Source organism: Ambystoma mexicanum, chromosome 3p, assembly GCF_040938575.1.
Source record: "Ambystoma mexicanum isolate Mex_15411 chromosome 3p, UKY_AmexF1_1, whole genome shotgun sequence".
In the NCBI taxonomy this organism is placed as follows: Eukaryota; Metazoa; Chordata; class Amphibia; order Caudata; family Ambystomatidae; genus Ambystoma; species Ambystoma mexicanum.
In genome coordinates, this window is record NC_090925.1 from 884,751,637 (window position 1) to 884,766,257 (window position 14,621).

Genomic DNA, 14,621 nt, shown 5'->3' on the forward strand with positions numbered 1-14,621 from the left:
AATTGTCTCTAGCAAGTACATTCGAAGGCAAACGATTCAGGCTAGCCGGCGATGGACAGTGCGATAGCCCTGGGTTTTCTGCCAAGTACTGCACCTACCACTTTCAGGACATGGATAGTAAGAAAATTGTGAGTTCGGAGGTCGTGCAGGTAACACAATGTACATCCTCAGTGGCCATGGAGAAACTAGGATTTATAAAATCAGTGGAACATCTACAATCGAGGGGGATGGACATCGAGCTCATAGCCACGGATAGACACGTTTCAATTGCCAAGACAATGAGAGAGCAGTTCACACATATTAAACATCAATTTGACGTATGGCATCTTGCTAAATCAATCAATAACAAAATCTCGGCTGCAGGAAAAAAAAAAAGGTTTTGAAGGTATTTTGCAGTGGTCACATTCTATCACCAACCATCCTTGGTGGAGCTCAAAAACTTGCGAGGGGTCAGTGGAAATACTACTTGAAAAATGGCGGTCACTGATGCACCACTGTACCAACGTTCACCGCTGGACAGCAAATGAACATTTCCACCAATGTGAACATGGCCCTTTGTCCCCAGAGGAGGCACGGAAGAAGAAGTGGTTGATTCCATCATCACCGACACACAAAGCCATTGAGAAGATTGTTTTCGACAAAACTCTATCAAGAGATTTGAGAGGACTGACAGAATTCTGTCACACATGAGATTTGGAGGTGTTCCACAATATGTGCCTAAAGTACAGGCCAAAGCGCTTGCATTTTAGCTTTCGGGGCATGAAACATCGCACTCTACTAGCCGTCTTGGCCCATAACAGCAATGTCGGACGTGAACAATCTAGGACTAGGGGCAAAGTAAGGATGCCTCGCTACACCAAGGTGTTTTCAAAACGAAGTAAGCAATGGGTGATCAAACCAGTCTATGATGAAATGCAGTTCGACTTTGTGAAAGGCCTTATTGTTGCTGTGTTAGAGAAGCACAGATATGGAATTTTGGACGTTTCTGTACAGATCAGTGATCCATTGCCACCAAACATTGCGACTGTGCCATGCCCACCCGATGCACAGCTGATTGTAAAGTACAAATCGCGGTTTAAATAATTGCAATAGGATTGTATTTTTGTAAATAAATGTTATTGTACAGTGTACCAGTAAACCTAACCCCCAACTTCACCATCATGGGTGGCGAAGAAGCTGGGTGTCATCTTTGAATTCTCTCTATTCACCTCACATATGTGTATGTATATATTTTTCTCATGTCTCATCTCATGTAAATGTAAATGCTGCGCACTGTTAACGGAGGGGAGGCTTGCGTATTGCAAAAAATAAAACAAACAAACAAACAATAAATCTCACTTTTAACTCAACTCCTGTGGTACTTTATGCTTTCCCTGACCTTCCGCAAAAAATTAAATGTTTTAATTTGGGCTGCAAAGCTCGCAGACAACGGGGACAAAATTGGGGCACTTAGAACGCGCCAGCCAAGCAGGCCGTGGCATTTGGGAGAGAAGCCAGTTCGCATTTGCACATTGCGGCGCACTACATAGACGGATTCTAAACTTCAAGTTCTCACAGATGCCTATACTACGTGATGTTGCAAATAAAGAATGCGAAGGACAGTGCACAGATGAGGCCCACAAGTCGCACTGGAAGTATAAGGATCTATTGTTTTTTGACCTTGAGACAGGGACCATGCAGAAAGAACTACATTTGAAGGGAGTGCGCAATAACGTAAGAGACGATAAGGCAGAAAATTCAGAAACTAGACCGAGTTTTAGGTCAGTATACGAAAAATCATTGTCAAGAGCACGGTCCGTTTTACAGACTGCATTACGAAGAGACACAATGGAAATTTCAAATATAATGTAAGTAAATCTTTACACGCTTTTATACCGGAATGAAGATTTAGTGAATGGATGCATGAATGAATGAATGAAGACTGTAAAAGATGTTAAAACTGTTCGTAGTGGGCACATGGGCATGCAGGTTCACTGGTGTCACCGATCTCGCTCCTTGGCCCAGCCACTTTTCCCTGCACTACGGGACTGTCTCTGTATCCTTCAGCCCCTTGTCACGGCATTTACCTTGCACTTGCCACCAGCTGGCCCTATTATTTAATTTGTATTCAACTATCCTTGTACAGCCCATCCCCATGCGCGATCAGTATACACTTGACACTCAGTATCACTATACACGTGAGTATACGCGCGTTACAAATGCCATATCATATATCATATCATTCCTCATGCATGTAGAGTATCGTTTATCATTGTGTGTTGCCCTAGATTTATCTCGTTACTTTTCGCATTTATGTTAGAGAAGAACATACTCCATTGAACTACCCTTGCAAGCAAATAGTTTCTGATCGGCCGTAATGAATGAAATGAGTAATATTAATGAAGTTTGGCTAGTGAGACTAATTATCATTTATTTGTTTTCTTAACAGGTATTTGATCCCGTTCTGCAACTGCCACCTGTTTGAGACACCGGCGGACGGATTCTTCAGCAGACACCTGCAGCTTTGTGTCAACAACTGGAGCACGATCACCATATTATGGGACGATCGCCAAGGGCCCACATGCCCTTACGCTGTACTAGTGGCTAGAAGCAACATATCAACCTTTAGGCTGGACTAGTGCCTAGTTGATGGAACAGCCTTGCGGTTCACCGTGCTTCCAAAGTGATTCTTTTTACGAAAATGAACACCCTGTGTGCCATAATGGAACAGCGCGTGACCCAAGATGAAACGGAACAGTTATTGCGGATACAGATAAAAAAAAAAATGTCTTCCGGAGTTCATATGAATATTCTCTAAACATTTGATGCCAAATAAATGTACTTTACCAAATGTACCGTGTTGCTGTTTCATTGTAAAGTACAGTTTCATTTTCCGAATTGTGGCGCGCTGTGTTGTGAGTTGATCTGTGTTGGTTTCCGGGTTCTGTGTGGAGTCGCGCAGAAGACGACTGGGCGCGTTTGCCTACGCAGCACAGTAACGTCACGGGGAGAGGCGGGGAATATGAATGTTTTGATAATGTCAGGCTCAGGGGCGGGGGAATTGATTTAGTGCCGCAAAAGCAGGTGAGCCAGGGCGATCGGGGAAAAGATAGGATTATCAGAAAATGGCGGCTCCCAGGTGCTTGTTTTTGCGTGCGTTTAATGGACGAAAACTCGGGTAAGGTCCATAGGAAAGTTTTCTAAAATCGAGCCACTTAGCCTTAAAAAAACATGGCCGACCCATAGGGACAATAACATTTTTTACTAGAGTATGCCTTTAAGATTGTTTGCATTGGTATTTCCTATTCTGAAAGCCCCGGCAGAAAAGCATCGAGACCTCCATTCAGAAAAGAAGAAAAAAAGATATGCAATAACGATCAAAGCAGATCTCCTTTGCATTACAGACAGCAATGCACTGAAAAAAAAACACTTCCAGCAAAAATGTGTGCGTCACGGGAAATGATTTAAACACACGTGGGTCCTTACCTTGGTCGATAAATCAATAAAAGGGAACACATTATACTAAATGCAATTTCTTAAAGTGTTTTATTGAATAGCTGCCAGACGAATCAAAATAATCGTTTTGTGTTTTATTTTATTTTTTGCTCAGGAAAGGGCGAGTTTTTTTTTTTATTCCAGTAATCACCTAATTGTAAAAGGTTTCGTGTTCGCCATAAGCAAACAATCTTAATCACTTCTGTTTTAGGGCTTTCAAGGGAATGAAAGCGTTGATACTTTTAAGTAAGATGCTGTTGCACCGGCATAACTGTGCAACCGCGGAGAACTTCCGGTACAGAGCAAGACAACCTTCCAGCTAACAATACTGCAGTGGACCAGTAATGGCATAAAGGGAGATAATCTTGCAGTTCGTGGCGCTATAAAGTGGGTTGCTCCATCTAATAGTCCATGAATTTCAAAAGGACCAACCACGGGCATGAAGTGGACTCCCCTGACAGCTGCGAGTTCGGAGTCTGCGCCAGCTAGGCGCACAGGAGTCAGTGCAGGGTCCAGTCCCTTCGCGACCTAAAATCCTCCCCATGCTGATACTAAATGGGGCGCATGAAACCTTTTCTATATCCCATCACACAAACAGTGAGGAAAGGCGTTCCTATTAGTGCCACCGATGTGATGTAATGTAATACATAACTGTAGCATTGTGAATCAGCACAGTTAGCAAATAGCAAGACTTCAACATGACAACGAATATGTTAAACACTGGATGACTGTAAGGCCCAGGGACAGGCCCTTTTGCACTCCTCCAAATGAAAAGCCCAGCCCTATGATGCGACAATAAATAGGCGATGACAAAAAGAGGCCGAACAAAGCAACATTCTCCTTCCACTCTACATGATATTTGTCCTGTGCAGGCCATCCCTTTTGCGCCTTCACAAACAAAAACGGTATTCAGATTTAAAACAGCCCCATTGTTCTCCCATTCACAAGGGGGCGTAAGCCATTACAGGAGCCGTGGTTGTTGGCGTTTCTTTATTCAAGTTCTTGGTTTCAAATTTAGAATAGTTAAACACATTCCATTTCTAATTTAATAAAAAGACACACAAGTGGTGCAAGTCTGGGTCCCCAAGGAAGGGGGAGGGGGAGGGAGAGCCTGCCCAACACAGGCCTGTTATTTATGTTCCATTTTTCAAGCACAACAGGACATCGGCGGCCATACATTACATGAATCCCCTGCGCGAAAACACATCCAGTAGTCGGGTGAGACGGCGTCCAACCGTCTACTCTCAATGGTGGAGGTGGGAGAGGCGAACTATCGAGAACGTCCCGATATTTATTTTTTCAAGGGGGAAGTTCAGCTGATGAACTTGTAAAATGCAGGGGTGTAAATATATTTCCTGAAATAAACCAAGCAAATGCACTCGAGTTAAACCAGTAAGGTTTTGGCTGCTGCTTACAATTATACTTTTTTTTTTAAACGAACCAGTTGAAATCATTCATTTAATAGCAAAAATTTCAGAACAAATAGTCAACAACATAGAATTTACCCTCTGCTCTAAAAGGCACACATAAAACACTTTGTAACAGGTGTTGATGTTGGCTTTTCTAAAATATTTTAAAAAAATGGATGTCTCTCTCAACTGTATGTCCACACTGCCCACCTTTCAGCTGCTAGTAGCCAATTAAATCCTGTAATCTGCTGTAACATATTAACATGCTGACCCCAGTTCTGCATCATGTCGCTCAGGGCCGGCCTTAGGGGCAACAGCGCCCTGGGCAAATTGGCGCCCCCCCTTACCCGCGCACCCCTGGTCAACAGGGGGCGTGGCCACGGAGTGTCACTTTTTTTTTTTAACCTCCTCACTCCGGCGAGGAGGTAATTATATGAATAGGGTGCATTAGCAGCCTATTGTTCCTAAATGCGCTCTGCTGCTGCAGGCGCATTGACTAACAATGAGGCGCCTGCGGCCACTATGCCAGCTCAGGGGAGCCCTTGAAAGACTCCCCCAAGCGGGCGTGGTGGGGGGCTAACGGTGCCTTTTGTTGGTGAAGGCGCCCACGGCTGAGGGGCACATTTGGTGACAATCGGGTGCTGAGCACCCGACATTGAATGCACCCACCTGCTGCGCCTTCTCCCGCTACGCCAGCTCAGGGGAGCCCTTGAAAGACTCCCTCGAGCTGGCGTGGCGGGGGCTAATGGCAGCCTGGGGGACGCAGCGCCCCGGGTGGTCGACCGGCCCACCGTCCCTAAGGCCGGGCCTGATGTCGCTCTCAGTGGACACAAACTGCGCCTTTGCCCCGGACACCCAGCCCCACACGCATACACATATGTACGCAAACACATACACACAAATAAAACTGTTTTTAAGAACATACCCTTTTTCTTTGGTTTGAGTTTCAAAGCTAGAAGAACAAGTTACTTACCAACTGGCAACGTTCTTTCGACTGGATGTTCCTCCAGCGTATTCCTCATCTTTGATCGGCTGCTTCGGAAAACATTTTCGGCAGAGGGTGCAGTGCGTGGATGGCCTTGAGTCGATGTCCCTCGAAGGCCTCCATCACGGGTGACGTCATCGGGCAATATAAGTAGCACGCCGGCTCCCGTTGGCCTCAGTTCTGTTTTTCCCTCCTCTTCGTGTTGGCTGTTAGCATAGGCAGGCAGTAGTCAGCCTTGCGAGAATGAAAGCTGTAACTGCATGGGAAATTCTACAGAGGGGTAGGATGGGAGGGGGATGAGTAATACGTCGGAGGAACATCCAGTCGAAAGAACGTTACCAGTTGGTAAGTAACTTGTTCTTCGATTGGATTGTGTCCTCCAACTTATTACTCATCTTTGATAGACTCCCAAAGCAGTATGTAGGATTGGAGGAGGGTGGAGAATTTAAAATTATCTGCTCTTTATAAGGCCGAATATGGTACCGCCTTACCAAAAAAGACGCCCTGAGAGTGGGATGCATCCAGACAATAATACTTTGTGAACGTATGCAACGATGACCATGTTGCAGCATCACAAATGAATAGAATAGGTGCTCCCCTTTGTAAGGCTGCAGAAGAGGCTATGTCCCTGGTAGAATGGGTCCTCAAACTCTCTGGCTGGTCCTTGCCTGCCAATTTGTAACATTCTAAGATACCAAGTATGATCCACCTTGACAAAGTCTGTTTAGAAACAGCTTGTCCTCATTTTCTTCCAGTATAGCCAATAAAGAGTTGGCTGTCCACTCTTAGTTTGGAAAATATAGAAGCTTAAAGCTCTTCTAGGGTCCAATATGTGGAGCCTTTCTTTTACTGGGATGTGGCGGTGGGTAAAACGCAGCAGAACAATCTTTTGATTTAGATGAAAATCTGGCACAACCTTAGGTAGGAAGGAGGGTTTTACCCTCAACACAACCCTGTCCTTGTGGAATACGGTATAGGGTGGCCTGGGACAAAGTGCCTGCAACTCGCTCACTCTACGTGCAGATGTTAGTGCACCCAACAATATGGTTTTGAAGGTCAATAACCTCAATGGGCATGTGTGCAAGGGTTCAAATAGGGCACACGTTAGACATTTCAGAACCAAATTAAGGTCCCAGACTGGAACCTGAAAAGTAGAAGTAGGGCCTTTCAGAAATTGAATCAACAATGGAATTTTGAAGTAGGAGCATTCTTCCAAAGATCGCTTGAATATGGAAAGCGCTGCCAGGTAACCTTTTATGGTTCCAATGTTAAGATCTTTTTGTGCTAACGAAAGGAGAAAATAAAGCACATCTGGAGTTGAACATAGAAAAGGATCAACATTCTTTTCCCTGCACCAGTCGCAAAATGTGTTCCAGCGGCAACGGTACAGATATTTTGTTGCTGGCCTTCTTGCCGAAAGCAACACCTCCATCACGTCATCCGGGAGGTCCCAATCCTTGTACCTCAAACTTTCAGAAACCACACATGAAGGTTGAGAGTGTTGACCTCTGGATGGACAACCTGTCCCTCCCTTTGCGAGAGAAGATTCTGTCTTTGTGGAAGATGTATCGGAGGACAGATGGACATATTCAGAAGGTCCGGGTACCACGTTCTCCTGGCCCAATCTGGGGCAATTAAGATCATGCAGCCTCCGAACCGTCTCAACCTCCTGATTACTTGAGGAATGACACTGATCGGTGGAAAAGCGTATAGTAGTGGGAACTCCCAATCTACCACGAACGCGTCTTCTAGAGCTCCTCTCAGAGGAAATTTGCTTGAGCAGTACCTTTCACACTTCCGGTCGCAAATATGTCTACTTGAGGGGTTCCCCAAAGGGCGAAGATCTCTTGAAGGACTTCCTGAGCTCGCTCCCGTGGGAGACTGTGCTCTGCCTGCTCAGAGCGTCCGTCGTCATATTCTCCTCCCCGGCTATGTGAACTGCCGATAGAGAGATTCTCTCTCGAACTGCCCAGTACCAGAGCTGCATTGTCTCTCTGCACAGTGGTAGTGACCCTACGCTTCCTCTTTTGTTGAGGTAATGCATGGCCACTGTGTTGTCTGTCATTATCAGGACATTCTTTCCCCGTACAGAAGGCAGGAAGGCCTTCAACGCTAGTAAGATTGCCCTTCGCTCCAAAAGATTGATGCATAGTTTGGACTCCGATAGAGACCAACGACCGCTGACTGTCAGACCATTGGCATGCTCTCCCCACACCGTGAGTGAGGCGTCCTTCACTACTGTAATCTCCGGCCATGGTTGCCAAAATGGTTCTCCCTTGAGAATGTTGTCCTCGTAGGCCCACCACAGAAGATCCTGGGAGACCCTGGTTGGAATCTGAAGTTGGTCTGACATCTTTCCTGAGAACTGGGACCATTGTGTCCTTAGAGCCCATTGAAGGGATGTCATTCTCATGCTGGCTTCTAGCACCAGAAAAATGCTGGATGCCATGAGGCCGAGCAACCTCAAGAAATCGAAGGCCAGAAGATTCTGGGCACTCTGAAATTTGGTAACCATCTGAAGAATGTCTTGAGCCCTCGCCTTGGGTGGCAAGCTGTTTCCCAAGGATGTGTTTAGCACAGCTCCGATGTACTGGAGCTGTTGGGAAGGTCTCATCTGCGACTTCTTGTAATTGAGGGAGAAGCCCAGTCTGTGAAGGGAGTGGCAGGTGACTGAGATGATCCAGGGCTTGCTCGGGAGAACACGTCCTGATCAGCCAATCGTCCAGGTAGGGGTAGATATGAATCCCCCCTCTCCTGAGATGCGCTGCCACCACCACCATCAGTTTGGTGAAGACCCATCAGGTGGAGGTCAACCCGAATGACAGGAGTCGAAACCGATAGTGCGAGCCGCCAACTGCAAACCTCAGGTATTTTCTGTGCTTGAGACGGATTGGCACATGAAAATAAGCATCCTGGAGGTCCAATGACACCAACCAATCTTGTAACTAGAGGGCCTGAAGGATCTGAGAAAGTGTGACCATCTTCAATCTGTCCTTCCTGAGGAACTTGTTCAAGTATCTCAAGTCCAAGATGGGTCTCAGTCCCCAGTCTTTCTTGGAGATCAAAAAAATATGGGGAATACCAACCCTTGTTCCTCTCCGCTACAGGTACTGGTTCTATAGCACCTTGCTCTAGCAGCGTTAATATTTCCTGCGCAAGGAGCGGATCTGGAATCCTCAAAGAGTGTTTCCCCAGTGGATTAGTGTGAGGCTGTGATATGAATGGAAGGCAGTAACCTTGGGCTATTGTCTCCAGAGCCCAAGCATCTGAAGTAATGTCTTGCCATTCTTCGAGATGCTGAGACAGTCTGCCCCCCAACGGTGATTCGTAACGCAAGCTCTCAAACTGGCTTTGAAGCGGTTGTTGCAGCTGCTGATGGCAAGGAAGCTGCAGCTGGAGCTGGCTTTGCACTTTTACCTTGTCCACCAGGAGGGATTTTCCTTTGGCCTCTTTGACTGGCCATTCCTCTCGCCTTTCCAAATGAGAAGTAGTAGCAATAGGATCGCCCCCTCCATGACCGTCCTGATGAACGAAAAGGCTGAGGTTGCCTAACGGCAGCCCCCAAAGATTTGGCAGCCACCTTTGAGGTCTGCAACCTCTCAAGGGTCTCATCAACCTTGTTGCCAAAAAGGTGAGACCCGTCAAATGGCATGTTTAGAAGAAGAGTTTGCACATCTGGTGTAAAACCTGACTTCTGCAACCATGCAAATCTGCGCATTACCGTGCTTGTAGCCATGGACCTGCTGATGCTGTCCGCAGTGTCCAATCCAGATTGAAGGGACTCGTGCATGGTTTCTTTGCCATCCTTAACGATAGCTAGGAAACCGCCCCTTTCCTCCCCTTCTGGAATGTGCTCTGCCGCCATGGATATGCACTCCCACAGAGTGTATGAAAACTTAGCTAAGGCACAACTTAGAGTTGGTCAACTTCAAGGACATACTCCCAGCTGAAAATACCTTCTGTGCCCATCCATACGCTTGTCATCCCTATCTAGAGGGATGGTAGGGTACGCTGCCTTATTTGATGTAGCCGTGGCTGCCTGGCCCACCAGACTCTCGGGAGTGGGGTGCTTGGACAGATAGCCGGGGTCGCTACTGGAAGGTCTGTTATTTTTTGCAAGGGATTTATCCACCGCAGGAATGGTGTCCGGGTACTCCCAATTTCTGGCCACCCTATTTTGTAGAGCCACATGGAATAGTAAAATCGGGTCTGTAGGTGGACCTTGGTCCAGAATATCTGTTAGGTCATCTTGGAGAAATTGTACAGGAGGTCTAGCCCAGCATAGGTATTCCACGATACGAAGAGTCAGCATGCTCTCCTGGCTCTGGCCTACCAAACTCCATTTCAGGCGATGTATCAACATCACTAGCATTATGCAGAGTGTCAACAAGGTCTCTCATCTTGCCCTTTTCGGAAATAAAGCATTCTGGTACATTTGGAGTTCCAAATTCAAGGCCTCTTGATCAGACCTTTCTTCTTCTTCAAAAATTGAAGAAAGGGATTTAAAATACTCTTTTCTTGGCAAAGGGGTATAAGATTTTTCAGGAACACCCATAGGTGTTGTAGGCTTCAGAGAAAACTTTGGTTTGGTACCCTTATCAGCTTTCTCATGATCTGGAGGCTGTGCTGAAACCACAGGTATTTTCGGCATCAATGGTTTTGGCGTCGACGTCGACATTGGCGTCAATGGCGTTGATAGTAATGGCGCCGATGATTTGGATAACGTTCAGGATCCGACGGCCCCCTTCGAAGATTTTGACTTTGAGGGTTGTGCAGGTTCGACGGCGTAGAGGTCCTCGAACACTCGTCACTTCTCGGGTGACTTTTACTCACCAGAGACCTTGAGGGTTCTCAATGAATATTCCTTCGACCACCCGGGCTCGAGGGCGCGAGCATGTCGAGTCGGGACCGCTCCCTGCCGGCTTCCGAAGAAGGCGCGGACAGAGGTTTACCCTGCCTTTCAAATATTTTCAGCATTTCCAAGCGGAATGCCTCCCACTCTTCAGATGACACATGTTTGGTGGGGCACTTTCTTTTTAGGGGTTTCGTCCGACAAGGATGAAGAAGATGGCGACCGATGGTGCCTCCTCCTCGATCGCTTAGTCGAGGACGAAGAGTGCCGTGAACCACTACGGGACCTCAATCGTTTTTTATCTCTTTTATGTCGAGGAGATCGTACTCCCGAGTCGACGGTCGAGGAACGATCAGGTTTGGTTTTACGGGGCTTGGACAATTTCCAGAGGATCGGGCTTCCTCCAGGACCAGTTGACCAGGTGCACAAGTTCATCTCACTTAAAAAAAAAATTGGGATACTGGTTTGAGCAAAGCAATCGTTACACAAAAGACCAATTTAAGAGAACATTTAACATAGTCCAGAAACAGTGAAGTCCAAACCCATTGCAATAATCATAACACATGAATCACATTTAAGAATCATTGCATGCAAACAACAATTAAAGTGCTACAATAAAGTACCATGTACATCAGTCAAAAAACATTTTAAAAAACGTATATAATTTTAGAATGCCTACTGGGAAAATGTTAAGTTGATTTTTTCTAAACATTTAAAAACTGCTACTGTTAGCGATGTTTTGTTTCCACTCGATAGACGAAGCCAAAAGTTGGGCATCAGCTACCATTCATCCTTATTTACAAATGGCCCTAATATTAACACTCGTGAATTATTCAGGTTAGAACAGTACATTGCTCGGCAAAAGTTCGGCCACGTGGACTGCATCCTGCCTCAGGCTATTTAACAAGTTCTGCCGTTGATAGGAGATCCAATCTAAATCTTAAAAAGTGTGCACTCCAATACACATTAGGGCATTTACTAAAATATCTTGAAGCGTTCCTAGCGGATTGTCCAATTTCATAACATGATTATGAATTTTATATTGCACATAGTGTCACATCAAGGGTTCTCAAATAATGATTTACTCGTTTCCGATATATTCACAAGAATGTCCTCATATTTTGCTTTAAAATCATATATGGGCGCTAGAATTCAGTTCTAAAATACTGTTTTTAAAATCACAAAACAACAAACTCTTTGGGGGAATCAGAATAAGTCTATAAAAAGTAAAACATTTCCATTTTATCCCCACGTAAAGAGAGGACAAGCCCAATTCAAAATAATTGAAATGGGCACACAATTGGGAAGAGCTAATGTGTTTTCCCAAATTCCACTCGCAGTACATGAAATGAGTTTTTCAGTCATGAGATGGCAAACCTCCAATCCATATAACACGGTTTGGACTGTTTTAGAAACATACAATTGTATTAGAGGCCTGATTGAAACTCTGCAATATGCTCTGTTAATTCTTTTAATTTGAAAAGTGCATGCAGACATTTTAGTCATTAGTTTTAAGCTGCACATTTTTGTTTCTTCATGGGAACGAATCATCATAGTAAAAACCCAAATATTGAATCTGGTTCACAGGCACAATTAAACTGGTACCCACCTTCCAATGAACTTATAAGACTTTTTATATGCATTGTCAAACCAAAGGATTGTAGTTTTATTAGCATTTATCGCGATGGTGTTAAAATAAGCGCACTTGTCACGGTTCGTATGGTACCTTCACCGTTGCGCTCTCAACTGCCGCCAACTACTCGTTCGAGGCTCAGAGTTTCTTGTTTAAGGATCCGCACATGTCCGCTTTTCGGCTCCTGGAAAGCAGCATGGCTGTTGCCATGGTCACGTTGGGCCTCAGGTAAACTCGGGAGGAAAAACCCTGCGCCCTGCGAACATACTCGTTCATGTGACCACGAGACAGACAAGGTCTGTGTGGTATCCAGGAAACGACATAGTCACGGACCCTATAAATCCAGAAGCAGCTACTGTGGCGCTGCTTCTGATCTTCATTCGTGGACCTTGTGAAGCGTTGCTTGTATTCTCTGTTACGCCTTTTGGAACTCTTGGATCACTTGTTGCTGACCCTGCATTACGCTCTTCGACTTGCCTTTGGTTCCGCTTTACTGCCTACTTCCGTTTCTGACCTTGGCCTGCCTACTGGTATCCCTCTTGCGGAGTGAATTTGACACTGCCCGCACTGTTACCGACCTCGGCCCGCCTACTGGTATCCCATTTGCTGACTGCTTATGTTATGGACACTGCCTGCACTGTTACAGACCTCGCCTTGACTGCTGATAACTCCATTTACCACTTTAATTCATCTCCTAAATGGCTCGCTTTGTTCTGACCTTGGTTTGCCTGCTTTACCATTTCTGGGGACTTCTGGTACTAGATACTCCACCCTCCAGGACACGCCCTTATCTCCACATCCTGACCCCTTTCATTGGATCCTTCCGGCACTGGGACTAGGATGCTACGCAGACATAGAAGTGCTGCAATCCGACACCAGCGCTCATTCCCAGCACCCCTTATCAATGCACCTCCACATCTGCAACTCCCCTCTCGGCTCGTCTTGAGCGAACAATAGAACAAATATCCTTAATAGTGAGCTCATCTGTTTCATAATATAATCTTGCAACCATTGTATGTCTGCCTTCTAACTGAGCTCACAGAAACGTAGACTTTCATTGCGGTTTGGAAGTGAATGTCCAAAATGGTTGCGCACGGGTGCCATGTTTTAGCTCATTTTCGCCCACGCATTACAAAGATATCTGTTATTGTTGCACAGCTGATCATTGGGGGGGTCAGAATGGTTACCTTTATCGATTGTTTGGACTGCCCACGAAAAAGCCTGTGACCCTCTGCTTCTTTAAATAAGTGACACTATGTGAAGTCGGACTGGGGGCTAAGAGAAAGTCGGACTGGGTCTTAAAAGAAAGCCTGACTGGGGCTGGAAAACCAATGGAAGTGAATCCTGCATCGTGTTAAAACACCTATGAACATTGTGATGACAAGTGGGAACCTGACCAAGGGATGTCCACAGTGATTGGTTGGTCTTAACCCGAATGGGGGAGGCTGACGATTGAGAGAAGGATCGGTACCGGGCAGAGGGAGATCCAAGGGTGACAGGCATTCACCCCACGTAATGATAACCCGAAGGAACTTTTGTTTTTGTTGTTTTGGCGTATCAGGCCCTCTGAAGCAAGAGACTTTTTATGAGAAGAGATACAGAAGGCCCTGATACTGGAAAAGGAACTGTAACTGTGTGCTGGGAAAGCCCAGGAGTGTTCTGTGCTCACGAGTCCCGCCTTCTCGCATGCTAGAAAACGTGGGGCAGGGAGACCCTGGCTATAACATCCCGACTTATCATTTTTGTGAACGCTTCTTTCTTTTCTTATGAACATTATCCCACACTATTTTGTAATATAGCAGTAAGGATTGGCAATATGTTTCTTAGTACAGGCCCTTTTATTTGACTAGACTCCACTTGGACAGTATTATTATTATTTGATGGTCGTAGCTTGCTCCGATCTTAGATTTAAGTTTAGAGTAGGTGTTTATCTCGCTCAATTTACAGTTTAATAAACACTCATGAACTGTGATCACTTGTGTCTGTCTTGCTTTGATACCATGCCTTTCTTACAGAAAGCAGAAACAAGGTATGCTGAGGTGTTTTGATTGCCTATTATTAGGTGTGACCACAAGCCTCTTATCGCCACCTCATTTGAGGCTGTAAAAAAAAGACCCTTGGTCATCAGTCACTCATGTTAAAACTCACCCTAGGCCATGTCTCAGCGCTAAACGACAGGTATGCCCAGATTCATGTGCTCATCAACATGATTAAACATATACAGTCAGGAATTGTAAAGTTCCTGGAGTCAAAGAGATACCACAACAC

General features: G+C 45.6%; 1 protein-coding gene across 2 annotated transcripts in view; it reads right to left on the minus strand.

The window, feature by feature from the left end:
- The window catches only part of ACSS2 (acyl-CoA synthetase short chain family member 2), a 948,517-nt gene that overhangs the window by 874,325 nt on the left and 59,571 nt on the right, over positions 1–14,621 (minus strand). The gene's annotated exons all lie outside the window — the stretch shown is intronic.